General features: G+C 40.0%; 1 pseudogene; it reads left to right on the top strand.

The window, feature by feature from the left end:
* Positions 1–7,245: 7,245 nt before the first annotated feature.
* LOC120094032 (U2 spliceosomal RNA) lies at positions 7,246–7,323 on the top strand (annotated as a pseudogene).
* Positions 7,324–18,002: the final 10,679 nt, after the last annotated feature.

The raw sequence follows: 18,002 nt of genomic DNA, 5'->3' as shown, positions 1-18,002 counted from the left end.
TTTCATTTCTAGACATTTATGATTTTTACCTCTCATATCTCTGCTTTACTTCTTGTGATTTACTCTGCCTTTAAAATCATCAGATATAGTTTGTACATGTCTTAATACTGCTTGCTATTTCAGACCTGTAGTATGCATTTTCATTGTTTTTTGGTCACCTCACCATAACCATACTTTCCGTTATATTTTAGGATTCTGGATTTTCCATATTTTACTTTGTTTGCTGGTAATTTTGTGTTCCTTTATAATTCTTGATCTTCCTTCTAGTAAACAAACAGGTTGTCCGAAAGTGGCCTGATATGTTTATTTTCAAGCCTTAATTTTTTTAAAGGTGATTTTAGAGTAGACTGTAGCCCTAAAGCAGTACTTTTTGAAGTAGTTAAATGATTTTTCATATGAACTAAATGGTTTGTTTTTCAACTCCAGATGTAAGACTTCAAGCCAGTCCCCATTGTGTGTGAAGAAGCCCAAGGGATATTCCATTTGTCCCTTCCTGATGGCTCCTTGGTTTTTGTACACGTGTGTACTGAGGATTGCCCAATGTAGTACATAGTACTCTTGAAAGAACACTGCAGATTTTAGAGCATACCACCTGGTGAATTCTCTCTGTGAAGCAATCTTATCTGTAGTTGGTTATATAATTTAGGACTACTATAACTGCCTACAGACTGAGAGCTGTTTAATAATGTCAAAGAGAACTTTTGGGCAGTGCTTGGATTTTTTTCCTTCTGTCAATCGTCCTGATTGTTCTCCAAGCATTAATGTGGAAGATCTCCAGACTCATTGTACCTGTCTCTCTTTTTCCTACTCTTCTGCACTACCTTTTCTTCAATACCTAAAGCGTTACTTTGTGTACTCTTTTGTTTGTATATTTATCTTTTCACAAGGTGATAAGACCAAACCTTTCCTTCACCCTTAGTCATAATGAAACCTTGACATTGGGAAGTAGGTCCTAGATATCTCAGTTTTGAGCATCATGACAGATTGGAAATTGCTCCCCAGAACTGTAACATATAAGAAATTTAGACTGTACCCAATACATACTGGAAATTATTGGAATTACCTAAAAGTCAAATCATTGCCTTGCAGGTTCTCTTGCTGGAGGGTGTGTTCTATTTGATCTTTTCGTGTATACTGTACTGTGGAATACTTTAGTTCACATTCTGCAGTATGAAATCGCCTTTGCTCAGCTTGAATTGGGCTGATTGCCAGCCCATTGCTTGGATCACTGCCTGGCTCAATTTAGCTGTAAATGTAACTAAAATAATGATTTCACACATGGTTATTTTGGACATTATAAGCAGGTACAATCTGCTGCAGTCTAAGTATTCCAATGGTCACTATTCACCATAAAATGTCAGTGTGGTCATGCTTTATAGCAATGACCTTAGTATACATAATTTAATTTTTCTGGCATTGGGAAATGGAGCACATCTGCAAATCACAGCTGGTAACTTCTTGAATTAATCTAGGCATAAATACAGCTGTAACTGTGAATAAGCATTTAAAAGAAAGAAAATCCAAAAACAAACAAACAAAATAAAACAAAACAGAAAGAAGACCAGAGGTCAATGTAGGAATTCCTGTTCCTTAACTCGTTTATTTATCCCACATCTTGAGTTAAGCAGTAGTGTTTAGGTCAAATCTAATAAGGTGCATATGCAAAATGGTGCGTAGTCTTTTAGTATTTTGTTCTCCATGAAACAAATGAGATTTTGAAGCAAATGGTTTGTGAAGTTCTTTTCCTTGGAACTGTCTGTAGCATTTGACAAATTAACCATCCCAACCCACAGCTAGGGCTTTGTGGGCTCAGTCTTTAAAGATAATGATGCAGATAGAGTCAGAATAGTTTCCTGAGCTTTTTGAGTTTCCAAATTGAAATAATTAAAGCAAAATAACAAGAACAAAGCTCCTCTGGTGACACTAGGAAAAGTCCCTAGAGGAGAATTGGAGAGAGTCAGAAACCAAATATTTTGAGTAAACACTTCAGTTCCTGGGGAAAGAGACTTTGTCTTTTGCCACAGTCATAGCTTGAGGCCAGAGGGAGAAAGTATCTATGCAAAAGAGTTGTCTTCTTTGAAAGATTCCGGAAAAGGAACAAAGCACTCCACAAGCTTCCAAACACATGCAAGTCCAGAGGTGTTTATTGCATTCTACTCCAACAAATTGTCTATGCTTCAAAATAATTTTTGTTTATCAGAGACTGGATCCTTCAACTGAAAATAGTCTTGGCCTTCCATAAAAGGGTAGCAAGGAACTAAGACTCTGTACCCTGACTGACATGGAAGAAGGCAGAGAAATGTTGATCTCCTCAAAAAAGAAACATAGACTTAACAACCCAGGAACAAAAAAGGTCAGATTCTCCCTCCCAATGCTTTCCTCATTCTTTAGTTTGAAAACTTTCAAAGGTTGAACAAAACTCTTGAGGAAGGACAAACCATGAACGGATGGGAAGATATTTTTTTTTTACTCAGCAGAGTGATGGATTCATAATAAAAGTGATAAAATGAATATTGCCATAAAATTTAAGTTATTTTATTGTACATATGAATTTGGAGATTAAACCAAGGATGCAGTGAAAATGAATGTGATATAGCTACACTTACTATTTTCTGGGTATATCGCTAATATCAGCACTTCTAAAGTTTCTCGTTCAATAAATCTTGGGGTGAGAAGCAAGATTCATTAAAAATCGAAGTAAAAAAAAAAGGATGTGGGATAATTGAGCCTATCCTAAATTTCATATTAAATCAATATACCTCCAAACTCAATGACCAGAAATGGCCATTATTTTCACACAGGTGTCTGATTGATAGGTAGGATTTAGATGTTCTAGACATGGCTTGACATGACTTAGTGTGATGGCTCTATAGTTCAGCTTGTGAACATTTGCTTTATGTGTCTTTCTTATTCCTTCTTTAGCCATCTGGATAACAAACATGTATTTTTTCTTATAGTAGCTGTGGAACAGCAAAATAGGGAAAATAGGAGCACGTGTACTTTTTATGGATAAATTTCCAGACAGATGTCCCATTACTTCTGCCTACATTCACTGGTCAAAACAAGTCATGATAAGACAAAGCAGGAAGTAGGTAAAGGGACCCTGAACAAAATAGCATGGCATCAATGACAGGCAAAGAATTGAGTCTAATGATTCAGTTGGACACAATAAAAGAGATTTCCCTTAGTTTACTTTTGTACTATAGCTGTGCACTAGTTACTTTTCTCTTGTTATCATAATAAAAGTCTTAGGGCCACAAGCAACTTATGGGACAAGGAGTTTATTTTGGCATTCAGTTTCAAAGGGCTCAAAGTCTATCATGCCAGGGACACATGGCGGTCAGCAGCAGACACTGCAACAGGAGGAGGAAGCTGAGTCTTCCTGTTTTATGGCAAGCACGAAATAGACCAAAAAAGCTGAAAATTATGTGGGGGCTTTAAACTTTGAAAGACTCCCTCCAGGGACATACTTCCTTCTTCGGGTTCACCCCCAACCCTCTACAAACAGTATAACCAACTGAGCACCATGAATTCAAATGCCCGAGCCAATGGGAGACATTTCTCATTCAGATCACCACAAGCTGGCAGCCAGGAATGTGCTTTGTAAGCTACATATCTCTGTCTACAAAGTCATACACAATGTGTGTCTTTCTCTAATGTGAGAAAAACAAATCTCTGAGAAGCCAAATAACCTGTCTTTTACATATAGGTAATGTGAAATTGGGATTCTCCCAATTTCCCAAGTCCAAAACTTATGCCTTGTCAGACTATACTGTTGGCCAAGTCTCAAGTTTCTTGATATCCCATCGATTCTTCCTCCTAGATGATCTTGATGGTAGACAATTAGATAGCTCTGCGGTCTTTGCTTTTCTTGTTTCACAGTCTTACTTCCTTTCCATTTTGACTTGCTAATTAATTCGAGTGCTCTTCCCTGATTCCTGTTAGTAGGTAACACTGTGATTGATACCATCTGGAAAGCATCCACCCAAGGCTTCAGCGAGAACCTTCGCGGAATAGGAGCTATAAATGGAGACCCTCTAGAGGAGCTGTGTCTGTGAAAGTGATAAATGACCAATCTTTAGCTTCTCTGCCAGGAGCTCTCCCTGGAGGTTGGGGAGCAGCACCCTCCCTGCTGTGGTGCCAGCTGTGTTACTTGCCACATGTTCAGTAGAGCATGTGCCCTCTGGATGGAGTGAAGAGAATAGAAGCACCAAAGTCACATAAAGAGCTATCAACAGACTCTCTTTTCCTCCAATTGTCTCAAGTGCCTTCTCCCTGGTCGATCATGCATCATACATTTAGAAGCCCAGATCCCAACAGCTGGAGATAAAACTCTCAGTTTAATGGAGGAAAACATGTTGATACTTTTAATTGGTCCCCAAAGAGAAACTCAAGGAACAATTTATTGGTTGATGGATTTGAGGCTTCCAACTTAGCAGAGCTGGGAAGCATATGCGAAAAATAAACACATTAAAATTGTGGCTAATTATTAGACAGTTAATTTTATCTCATTTGGGATAGGGTACTCAAGTGAAAATTGGTTGGGTTTAAACACATTCACTTGAAGGTTCTGATCTTTATTCACCTGCAAGTACAAACACGTGAATCTTAACCAGGCTGTCATTACTAATGGGTTTGCCCAAGGGTCCTGAGTCCAGGGACTTGAGTCAGTGAAATCTCCATTCCCAAATCTAGAACTTTATTGCTTAAATGAAAAAGAACTGGGGAGACCCAGGAACGCTATGAACAGAGCATTTGCTCATCACAAACACATGAGAATGTCAAGGCCATGAACCTGTGAAAATCAGCAATTGCTACACTAACACTATGTAAAAATCAACTCTCAATTCTCACTGGCCTGTACAACAGGTAAGTTTTTTTTTGTTTGTTTTTGTTTTGTTCTGTTTTGTTTTGTTTTGTTTTTTATTCATGATGGTGTAAGTACGTTGCATACTCACAAGTTTTCCAATCAACTGAGTGTAATATTGCTTCAGGTTAAAGGTCCACCTTTCACGTCTGCAATTCTTTCTGACCTACTGTCAAAGTTGAAGGCATGAACTTCCTATGGAAATGCAGAACAGCAACAGAGGTGAGAAAACTTAGTGTAGTTTCAGGAGAATCATCTTGGAGTAGGTAAACAATCTCCTTTAACCTGAGAAACAGTGATAGGGTAACAATATAGTGACAACATAATCACCAATCCAAGTCTCTTGGGACATTTCTGACACTTACTGAGTACCCTGTTAGTGCAAGCTATCATTATGCTATTAGAAGTAAACTTCTATGAGTTAGAGTTTGGGCTTCTCTGTCTTATACCATCTTTAAACTCCAATTTTAAATTATTTCTTAGAGTAAAAATGTTCCTTTACTATTATTGTATATAAGGTTAATTAAGAGTTTTGGAAATACTATTTTCCAAATACTAAATGACTTTCTAATACCAAAATTTCTCAACTTGTTAGGGGAAAGAACACACCAAACTTATTTGACAAAGTCACTATAAGTCTGGTACTCAAAATCAGATAACTACACAAAATAAGAGGAACAATTATAGACAAATCTCCCTGATAAAATATACATACAAAATCCTAATCTAAGTATTCACAAACTGAGTTTAAGATCACATTAAGAAGATATGCCACAACCAAGAAGCACAGTGGTGGCCACTGAGGCAGAACAATTTCTATGAGAAAATGTCTTCCTTTTCCTGCTTCGTGTGGCTTCCCAGTAGAACCTCAACAGCCAGGAATCAGCCATAAAGATTGACAAATGATACCGTGTGGTAAGTTTCTCCAGAGCAGAAGTAACTATCAATGCGTGAGGCAACCAACACAATGGGAGGAAAGATTTGCCATCCTCATAAAAAAGGGGGTAATATATAGGCTATATAAAGATACATTAAAAAATAAACATAAAAAACCAAAGTTGCCCATCAGTAAAGGGACTATAGACATCAGAGAAATGCAAACTAAGACTACCCTGAGATTCCATCCCATCCAATTAAGAATAATAACCATCAGGGAAACAAATGACAAGAAGCGCTATGAGAGTGCAGGGAAGGAGCAAGGCTCACACAATGCTGGTGTGAGCACACACACACACACACACACACACACACACACACACACACACAGTTGCCTTTCCTAGCCTCAATAGGAAAGAAAAGCAGCACCTAATCCTACTGCAACTAAGCTGTAATCAGTTGTGTGTGTGAGAGAGGGGGGGATAGGAAGGGAGGGAGGAAGAGAGAGAGGGAGAAGGAGAGGGAGAGGGAGAGGGAGAGGGAGAGGGAGAGGGAGAGGGAGAGGGAGAGGAATAACTCAGCAAAGTTTTCCTCTGATTTTCGAATGCATTCTGTGACATACATGCTCCTCTCAGCATTATATAGATAAAAATGTGTATATATGTACACACACACTGCTTTTTTTTTTAAATAAAAAGCCTGATATCTGCATCACATCTACTCCACCAAAATTCAGAGATCAAGACTGAAGCAGGGTTTGGGGGAGCAGTTAGAAAGAATGTAAGAACCAGAATCAACGAACGACTTTATTCCAAGGGTAACAGTTTTGGACATAGCAGGACAGCTGTACATATGAACGCACCTCAGTTGTTACAGCATAGACAAGCTTAAGCCAACCAAATTCCAGCAAGGAGAGGAGAGGTGGGCACAAGGCCTCACTCCTAGCTGTGGAGCTACTGGTAATTGACAGCTGCTGGGAGAGGAAGATTTTCTTTAAGAATGTAGCCTCTGAGAAGTCAACCATGCTCTACCCGCATTTATAGCGTATGGGAAGAACAGGATGGACTTAGAGGCTGAGGTAACAGAAAGTCAGATGGGTAGGGAAGGGAGGGCTGGATCTGGGAGGAGTCTGTGAAAGAATGAATATGACCAAAACGTGTATGAAATTCACAAAGAACTAATGGAAAATTAGTAAGTGGCTGGAGAGATGGCTCAGTGGTTAAGACAGTCTATTGCTGCTACAGAGCACCCAGGTTCAGGTCATAGTACCCATACCAAGTGGCTTACACTCACCTATAATGCCAGCTCCAAGGAAGCCCTTTTCTTATCCCCGTAGGTATTTGCATGTGTGTACACATATGTGTGCATGAACATATACACACTCACAGAGAGAGGGAGAGGAAGAGAGAGAAAGAGACAGAGAGACAGAGGGACAGAGAGATAAACAATGAGACAGACAGAGACAGAGGCAGAGAGTCGGAGGCAGAGAATTAGAAATAAAAATCGCTTCTCGGCCTTTTGGCTAAGATCAAGTGTAGAAATAAAAATATAGAAATATATTTAAAAGTCCAAAACTCCTTTCTACATGTTTGACTGTAACACTCAGAAAATGCAACCACACTTTCTTTTTTATCTGTGGCAAGACTCTTAGAATTAGATAATAATTGTTTTAGGTATATCAACTCATTTTGAATTTCAAGCATACCAAACTGTAACTGATCAATAGAAATGACTTACAAGACCAGATAAACAGTTCTCTGCACCCAAATCCCGTGGGAGGGAGAGCTAAACCTTCAGAGGGAAGGGAAACCACGCCTGGGAAACCAGAAGAGACTGCACTCTGCACACATCTCAGACGCCAGAGGAAAACACCAAATGCCATCTGGAACCCTGGTGCACGGAGGCTCCCGGAAAGAGCGGCACAGATCTTCCTGGTTGCTGCCACCAAGGAGAGGTCGTAGGCAGCACCCCGCGAGCGAACTTGAGCCTCGAGACCACAGGTAAGACCAACTTTACTGCTGCGAGAGACCTGCCTGGTGAACTCGGGACACACAGAAGTAGAATTCCTCTAGGACCGGGCACTTCCTGTATTTACTGGTAGTCCCACACCCGCGGATCCCAGCCCGCAGCAGCTCTCTGTTCCCAGACCCCGGGGGAGGGAGACCTCACCGCCTGATCAGGTGGGCACTCCTGAGGCTGCAGAGTGGAAGAGACCACCAACACTGCCCACCCCTGCCCACATCCCTGGCCCAAGAGGAAACTGTATGAGGCCTCTGGGTTCCCGTGGGGGAGGGCCCAGGAGCGGCAGGACCCCTGCGCCTGAGAAACCTCCGGAACCTGAAGGAACAGACCGGATAAACAGTTCTCTGCACCCAAATCCCGTGGGAGGGAGAGCTAAACCTTCAGAGAGGCAGACACGCCTGGGAAACCAGAAGAGATTGCACTCTGCACACATCTCGGACGCCAGAGGAAAACACCAAATGCCATCTGGAACCCTGGTGCACGGAGGCTCCCAGAAAGAGTGGCACAGATCTTCCTGGTTGCTGCCACCGCTGAGAAGTCATAGGCAGCACCCCGCGAGCGAACTTGAGCCTCGGGACCACAGGTAAGACCAACTTTTCTGCTGCAAGTGACCTGCCTGGTGAACACCAGACACAGGCCCACAGGAACAGCTGAAGACCTGTAGATAGGAAAAACTACACGCCCGAAAGCAGAACACTCTGTCTCCATAACTGGCTGAAAGAAAACAGGAAAACAGGTCTACAGCACTCCTGACACACAGGCTTATAGGACAGTCTAGCCACTGTCAGAAATAGCAGAACAAAGTAACACTAGAGATAATCTGATGGCAAGAGGCAAGCGCAGGAACCCAAGCAACAGAAACCAAGACTACATGGCATCATCGGAGCCCAATTCTCCCACCAAAGCAAACACGGAATATCCAAACACACCAGAAAAGCAAGATCTAGTTTCAAAATCATATTTGATCATGATGCTGGAGGACTTCAAGAAAGATGTGAAGAACTCCCTTAGAGAACAAGTAGAAGCCTACAGAGAGGAATGGCAAAAATCCCTGAAAGAATTCCAGGAAATAATAATTAAAGAAGTAGAAGCCCATAGAGAGGAGTAACAAAAATCCCTGAAAGAACTCCAGGAAATCATAAATAAACAAGTAGAAGGCCACAGAGAGGAGTCACAAAAATCCCTGAAAGAATTCCAGGAAAACACAATCAAACAGTTTAAGGAATTAAAAATGGAGATAGAAGCAATCAAGAAAGAACACATGGAAACAACCCTGGATATAGAAAACCAAAAGAAGAGACAAGGAGCTGTAGATACGAGCTTCACCAACAGAATACAAGAGATGAAAGAGAGAATCTCAGGAGCAGAAGATTCCATAGAAATCAGTGACTCAACTGTCAAAGATAATGTAAAGCAGAAAAAGCTACTGGTCCAAAACATACAGGAAATCCAGGACTCAATGAGAAGATCAAACCTAAGGATAATAGGTATAGAAGAGAGTGAAGACTCCCAGCTCAAAGGACCAGTAAATATCTTCAACAAAATCATAGAAGAAAACTTCTCTAACCTAAAAAAAGAGATACCCATAGGCATACAAGAAGCCTACAGAACTCCAAATAGATTGGACCAGAAAAGAAACACCTCCCGTCACATAATAGTCAAAACACAAAACGCACAAAATAAAGAAAGAATATTAAAAGCAGTCAGGGAAAAAGGTCAAGTAACATATAAAGGCAGACCTATCAGAATCACACCAGACTTTTCACCAGAAACTATGAAGGCCAGAAGATCCTGAACTGATGTCATACAGACCCTAAGAGAATACAAATGCCAGCCCAGGTTACTGTATCCTGCAAAACTCTCAATTAACATATATGGAGAAACCAAGATATTCCATGACAAAACCAAATTTACACAATATCTTTCTACAAATCCAGCACTACAAAGGATAATAAATGGTAAAGCCCAACATAAGGAGGCAAGCTATACCCTAGAAGAAGCAAGAAACTAATCCTCTTGGCAACAAAACAAAGAGAAGAAAAGCACACAAACATAACCTCATATCCAAATATGAATATAACAGGAAGCAATAATCACTATTCCTTAATATCTCTCAATATCAATGGCCTCAACTCCCCAATGAAAAGACATAGATTAACAAACTGGATACGCAACGAGGACCCTGCATTCTGCTGCCTACAGGAAACACACCTCAGAGACAAAGACAGACACTACCTCAGAGTGAAAGGCTGGAAAACAACTTTCCAAGCAACTGGTCAGAAGAAGCAAGCTGGAGTAGCCATTCTAATATCAAATAAAATCAATTTTCAACTAAAATTCATCAAAAAAGATAAGGAAGGACATTCATATTCATCAAAGGAAAAATCCACCAAGATGATCTCTCAATCCTAAATATCTATGCCCCAAATACAAGGGCACCTACATACGTAAAAGAAACCTTAATAAAGTTCAAAACACACATTGCACCTCACACAATAATAGTAGGAGACTTCAACACCCCACTCTCATCAATGGACAGATCATGGAAACAGAAATTAAACAGAGACGTAGACAGACTAAGAGAAATCATGAGCCAAATGGACTTAACAGATATTTACAGAACATTCTATCCTAAAGCAAAAGGATATACCTTCTTCTCAGCTCCTCATGGTCCTTTCTCCAAAATTGACCATATAATTGGTCAAAAAACGGGCCTCAACAGGTACAGAAAGATAGAAATAATCCCATGCGTGCTATCGGACCACCATGGCCTAAAACTGGTCTTCAATATTAATAAGGGAAGAATGCCCACATATACGTGGAAATTGAACAGTGCTCTACTCAATGATAACCTGGTCAAGGTAGAAATAAAGAAAGAAATTAAAGACTTTTTAGAATTTAATGAAAATGAAGGTACAACATACCCAAACTTATGGGACACAATGAAAGCTGTGCTAAGAGGAAAACTCATAGCGCTGAGTGCCTGCAGAAAGAAACAGGAAAGAGCATATGTCAGCAGCTTGACAGCACACCTAAAAGCTCTAGAACAAAAAGAAGCAAATACACCCAGGAGGAGTAGAAGGCAGGAAATAATCAAACTCAGAGCTGAAATCAACCAAGTAGAAACAAAAAGGACCATAGAAAGAATCAACAGAACCAAAAGTTAGTTCTTTGAGAAAATCAACAAGATAGATAAACCCTAAGCCAGACTAATGAGAGGACACAGAGAGTGCGTCCAAATTAACAAAATCAGAAATGAAAAGGGAGACATAACAACTGATTCAGAGGAAATTCAAAAAATCATCAGATCTTACTATAAAAACCTATATTCAACAAAACTAGAAAATCTGCAGGAAATGGACAATTTCCTAGACAGATACCAGGTATCGAAGTTAAATCAGGAACAGATAAACCAGTTAAACAACCCCATAACTCCTAAGGAAATAGAAGCAGTCATTAAAGGTCTTCCAACCAAAAAGAGCCCAGGTCCAGACGGGTTCAGTGCAGAATTCTATCAGACCTTCATAGAAGACCTCGTACCAATATTATCCAAACTATTCCACAAAATTGAAACAGATGGAGCACTACCGAATTCCTTCTATGAAGCCACAATTACTCTTACACCTAAAGCACACAAAGACCCAACAAAGAAAGAGAACTTCAGACCAATTTCCCTTATGAATATTGACGCAAAAATACTCAATAAAATTCTGGCAAACCGAATCCAAGAGCACATCAAAACAATCATCCACCATGATCAAGTAGGCTTCATTCCAGGCATGCAGGGATGGTTTAATATACGGAAAACCATCAACGTGATCCATTATATAAACAAACTGAAAGAAGAAAACCACATGATCATTTCATTAGATGCTGAGAAAGCATTTGACAAAATTCAACACCCCTTCATGATAAAAGTCCTGGAAAGAATAGGAATTCAAGGCCCATACCTGAACATAGTAAAAGCCATATACAGCAAACCAGTTGCTAACATTAAACTAAATGGAGAGAAACTTGAAGCAATCCCACTAAAATCAGGGACTAGACAAGGCTGCCCACTCTCTCCCTACTTATTCAATATAGTTCTTGAAGTTCTAGCCAGAGCAATCAGACAACAAAAGGAGGTCAAGGGGATACAGATCGGAAAAGAAGAAGTCAAAATATCACTATTTACAGATGATATGATAGTATATTTAAGTGATCCCAAAAGTTCCACCAGAGAACTACTAAAGCTGATAAACAACTTCAGCAAAGTGGCTGGGTATAAAATTAACTCAAATAAATCAGTAGCCTTCCTCTACACAAAAGAGATACAAGCCGAGAAAGAAATTAGGGAAACGACACCCTTCATAATAGACCCAAATAATATAAAGTACCTCGGTGTGACTTTAACCAAGCAAGTAAAAGATTTGTACAATAAGAACTTCAAGACTCTGAAGAAAGAAATTGAAGACCTCAGAAGATGGAAAGATCTCCCATGCTCATGGATTGGCAGGATTAATATAGTAAAAATGGCCATTTTACCAAAAGCGATCTACAGATTCAATGCAATCCCCATCAAAATACCAATCCAATTCTTCAAAGAGTTAGACAGAACAATTTGCTAATTCATCTGGAATAACAAAAAACCCAGGATAGCTAAAACTATCCTCAACAATAAAAGGACTTCACAGGTATTCACTATCCCTGAACTCAAGCAGTATTACAGAGCAATAGTGATAAAAACTGCATGGTATTGGTACAGAGACAGACAGATAGACCAATGGAACAGAATTGAAGACCCAGAAATGAACCCACACACCTATGGGCACTTGATTTTTGACAAAGGAACCAAAACCATCAAATGGAAAAAAGATAGCATTTTCAGCAAATGGTGCTGGTTCAACTGGAGGTCAACATGTAGAAGAATGCAGATCGATCCATGCTTATCACCCTGTACAAAGCTTAAATCCAAGTGGATCAAGGACCTCCACATCAAACCAGACACACTCAAACTAATAGAAGAAAAACTAGGGAAGCATTTGGAACACATGGGCACTGGAAAAAAATTTCCTGAACAAAACACCAATGGCTTATGCTCTAAGATCAAGAATCGACAAATGGGATCTCATAAAACTGCAAAGCTTCTGTAAGGCAAAGGACACTGTGGTTAGGACAAAACGGCAACCAACAGATTGGGAAAAGATCTTTACCAATCCTACAACAGATAGAGGCCTTATATCAAAAATATACAAAGAACTCAAGAAGTTAGACCGCAGGAAGACAAATAACCCTATTAAAAAATGGGGTTCAGAGCTAAACAAAGAATTCACAGCTGAGGAATGCCGAATGGCTGAGAAACACCTAAAGAAATGTTCATCATCTTTAGTCATAAGGGAAATGCATATCAAAACAACCCTGAGATTTCACCTCACACCAGTGAGAATGGCTAAGATCAAAAACTCAGGTGACAGCAGATGCTGGCGAGGATGTGGAGAAAGAGGAACACTCCTCCATTGTTGGTGGGATTGCAGACTGGTACAACCATTCTGGAAATCAGTCTGGAGGTTCCTCAGAAAATTGGACATTGAACTGCCTGAGGATCCAGCTATACCTCTCTTGGGCCTATACCCAAAAGATGCCCCAACATATAAAAAAGACACGTGCTCCACTATGTTCATCGCAGCCTTATTTATAATAGCCAGAAGCTGGAAAGAACCCAGATGCCGTTCAACAGAGGAATGGATACAGAAAATGTGGTACATCTACACAATGGAATATTACTCAGCTATCAAAAACAATGACTTTATGAAATTCGTAGGCAAATGGTCGGAACTGGAAAATATCATCCTGAGTGAGGTAACCCAATCACAGAAAAACACACATGGTATGCACTCATTAATAAGTGGCTATTAGCTCAAATGCTTGAATCACCCTAGATGCCTAGAACAAATGAAACTCAAGATGGATGATCAAAATGTGAATGCTTCACTCCTTCTTTAAAGGGGAACAAGAATACCCTTGGCAGGGAATAGAGAGGCAAAGATTAAAACAGACACAGAAGGAACACCCATTCAGAGCCTGCCCCACATGTGGCCCATGCATATACAGCAATCGAATTTGACAAGATGGGATGAAGCAAAGAAGTGCAGGCCGATAGGAGCTGGATGTAGATATCTCCCGAGAGACACAGCCAGAATACAGCAAACACAGAGGTGTATGCCAGCAGCAAACCATTGAATTGAGAATAGGACCCCCGTTGAAGGAATCAGAGAAAGAACTGGAAGAGCTTGAAGGGGCTCGAGACCCCATATGTACAACAATGCCAAGCAACCAGAGCTTCCAGGGACTAAGCCACTACCTAAAGACTATACATAGACTGACCCTGGACTCTGACCTCATAGGTAGCAATGAATATCCTAGTAAGAGCACCAGTGGAAGGGGAAGCCCTGGGTCCTGCTAAGACTGAACCCCCATTGGACTAGATTGTTGGGGGGAGGGCGGCAAGGGGGGGAGGATGGGGAGGGGAACACCCATAAGGAAGGTGAGGGGGGAGGGGGATGTTTACCCGGAAACCGGGAAAGGGAATAACACTCGAAATGTATATAAGAAATACTCAAGTTAAAAAAAAAAAAGAAATACTCAAGTTAATAAAAAAAAAGAAATGACTTACAATTATTTGATGATGGGCTTATTAAAATAAAGAGTATGTTGTAGGTTAAAATGGAGATAAAAAGCTAGGACATAGATATATCCTCAACATAAAATATATGTTGAGTACCTTAAAGTTAATGATGAGTAGTTATATAATATGGAAAACTGCCCCCGCCAGTGGGGACCCAGTTATTCATGGGGGTCTAGAGGGACCCATACCTGCGGGAGAGCGGGTGAGAAAGAAGAGCAAGACCAAGCAGTGTCCTTGTCAAGTTCTGTTTATTGAGAGGAATGTATAGCATTTAAAGTTCTGAAGTAGGAATTGAAGCTTAGGGCAGGGGGAGTACAGGGAAGTGCCCAAGGACATAAGGTGAATCATTACACTGCAAGATATCCTCCTTAGACAAAGAGGCAACAGTCTTCCGGGGAAATGTTCTTTCTTTGAAAAGGTCAAGCCCTTCTTAGGAATCTGCTCAGGGCAGGACACTAGCTTTGCCTAGTCCGGCAGTCCAGTCCCAACATCAAACTATAGTAAAAATGCAAAGGTTTGTATTAGAATTGTTAAATTAGACAAGTCACAAGAGATACTATAGGAATTCAGAGAAGAATTAGATTTATGGAAGTTGGTAGATAAAAATCATAAGACTTACTGAAAATTCCATATAGAAACCATTGCCTTGGGTCTTACTTGATGAGTTCATAGAGAAATGAAGACTCCCAAGAACATTTGGAGTAATTTTCCCTGTGCTATGTGACTAGCCCTAGAAATTTCAGTTCAATGGGATTCAATCCCGAGTAGTTATCCATAGATACATTAATATCTTCAAGTCAATTATCTGTGTGTTCAGGGAAGACAGCTCTGTGTTATCAGTGACCTAGAGAAAGTGAAGCATGGAAGGAAGGATCTACTCAGCAGGAGGACAAAGTGTCAGAAAACCACAAAAGCAGTAAAAAGGTATCTGAAATCAACTGACAAAACCCCCAAACCAAAGCAAACAGCAAGCGCTGGAGAATGATCAAGAAAATCCAAATGATGTGTCCTTCAGGTTCCAGAATTCTATTCTTGTAGACCAGAGACGTGTGCTGAAAATCTCTCTGGAGGAGACTTTTCATAGACCAGGTTAGGAATGCGATTGGTCCCAGAAGTAATACATTTTCAAGTATTGTAAGATGCTAATAGTTCCTTGGGGCTGGAGGAAGAAGCGGGTAAAGGAAAAAAGATCAAGCAGCATAGATAAAAGTAAAAATATATGTGGCAAGTGCCATGAATTTGTAAAGATTAAAGTAGTATAACAGAAGGTTTTACTAAATTCATATTAGCCTAGTACCTAGTTAGGTTTCTATTCCTAATAAACACCATGTTCAAAAGCCACAGAGAAGACTTTATTTCATTCTGCAACTTACAGTCAATCATGAATAGACAGGAAATCAAGCCCAATGAGAACTTAGAGACAGGAACTTAAGCAGAGGCCATGCTTAAGCATGCTGTTTGCATGCTTGCTCCTCATAACTTGCTTAGCTCATCTCAGTTCCAACTCAGAACTACTACCTGCAGTGGGTAGGACCCTCCCACATTTATTATTAACTCAGAAAATGCCCTACAGTCTTGTCTCCAGCCATCCTGATGGCAGCAACTCCTCAACTGAGATTCTCTTTTCCCTAATGACTCTCTAATTGATGTCAAGTTGGCAAAAAACTAACCAGAACACTTAAGGAAGGGCTGGTTGAGTGACTTTGAGGTCATCCTGGGCCACATAAGATTCTGTTTCAATAACCTAAAACAAAAAACAAACAAACAAACAAACAAAAAAGAACATTCATAGCATCAATCCCAAAGTCAATAAAAAGAAATTTAACATTTAACCAAATTATAGGGGGCAAAACATTCTATAAACACAGGAGAGGAGAGTTTTAAAATATAGAAGCAGAAATTTGTAACCAGATGGAAAAATATGTAATAGGTTTAATATTACACAGAGATGGTTCTGTAGAAAAATCATTAAAATAGTCAGTCTACTTTTTATGTAATTGGAGAAGAAGTTGGAGGAACAGAGAGAGAGGTAAAGCAGAAAAAGCAAAGGAAGGGAGAAAGGAAAGGGAGAAATAAGAGGAAGGGAAAGGGAGAGGAGAGAGGACAAGAGGAGGTATATGAGAGGGGTGAATGCAGCAGCCATTCATGTTAGTTCTTACTGCTTTCCTGCAGGAGTTTGGCCAGTGGAAGAAATCACTTAACTTCACTACAAATAGCCAACTTTTGGTTTATTATTCTGATATTTAGTGATAAAGAAGAGAATTTGAATACTTATCTTTCAGTTCCAGCTTGAATAGAATTTTACAAATCACCACCTAGATGTTCAGGAGAAAACCAAGTTCTATCTAAAATAACCTTCACTAGTAAAGATTTTAAAATGTATAGAATTAGAAAGTGTGCCTTCAGGTTTCCATCTACACCTCAGAGCTGACCCTGTGCCACAGCTCTCCATACCTAAATCCTGCCAGAAAGGAGCTGGTCTCCCAGGAGTGGTGACATGCCTGAAAGCACAAGTAAAACCACCACTTCTGCTCCAAGGGACCAGCCCAGAGACCACAGGACACAGAAATGGAGGAGCAGCCTGGGACAGGATCCTTCCAGTTTTCATCTGTGCCTAGAGCTGACCCTGTGCCACATATCTCCACACCCAAATTCTGTCAGAGAGAGCTGGTCTCCCAGGAGTGCTGACACACAGATTTATAGGCGGGACAAGCCACAGAAACAGCAAGACCAGCTAAAACCAGAGATAACCAGATAGCAAGAGGCAAGTGCAGGAACCTAAGCAACAGAAACCAAGGCTACTTGGCATCATCAGAACCAGGTTCTCCCACACAGCAAGCACTGGATACCACAACACACTGGAAAAGCAAGATTCTTATTTAAAATCATATTTAATGATGATAATGATAAAGGACTTTAAGAAGGACATAAATAATGCCCTTAAAGAGTTCAGGAGAAGACAGGTAAACAGGTAGAAGCCCTTAAAGAGGAAACACAAAAATCCCTTAAAGAATTATAGGAAAACAGAGCCAAACAGGTGAAGGAACTGAAGAAAACCATCTAGGATTTAAAAATGAAAATAGGAACAATAAAGAAATCACAAAGATAGACAACTCTGGAGATAGAAAACCTAGGAAAGAGATCGGAAGTCATAGGCACAAGCATTACCAACAGAATACAAGAGATAGAAGAGAGACTCTCAGGTGCAGAAGATACCATAAAAAACATTGACACAACAGTCAAAGAATATGCAAAATGCAAAAAGCTCCTAACCCAAAACATTCAGGAAATCCAGGACACAGTGAGAAGACCAACCCTAAGATTTATAGGTATAGAAGAGAGCAAAAATCCCCAACTTAAAGGACCAATAAATATCCTCAACGAAATAATATAAGAAAAGTTCTTCAACCTAAAGAAAGAGATTCCCATGGACATACAAGAAACCTGCAGAACTCCAAATAGATTGGACCAGAAGAGAAATTCTTTCCATCGCATAATAATCAAAACACCAAATGGACAAAACAAAGAAAGAATATTAAAAGCAGTAGGGGGGAAAGGTCAAGTAATATATAA

Source organism: Rattus norvegicus, chromosome 7 (genome assembly GCF_021556685.1).
Source record: "Rattus norvegicus strain SHRSP/BbbUtx chromosome 7, alternate assembly SHRSP_T2T, whole genome shotgun sequence".
Taxonomy (NCBI): Eukaryota; Metazoa; Chordata; class Mammalia; order Rodentia; family Muridae; genus Rattus; species Rattus norvegicus.
Note: the sequence above shows the minus strand (reverse complement) of the source record. Positions and strands in the feature narration are given on the sequence as shown.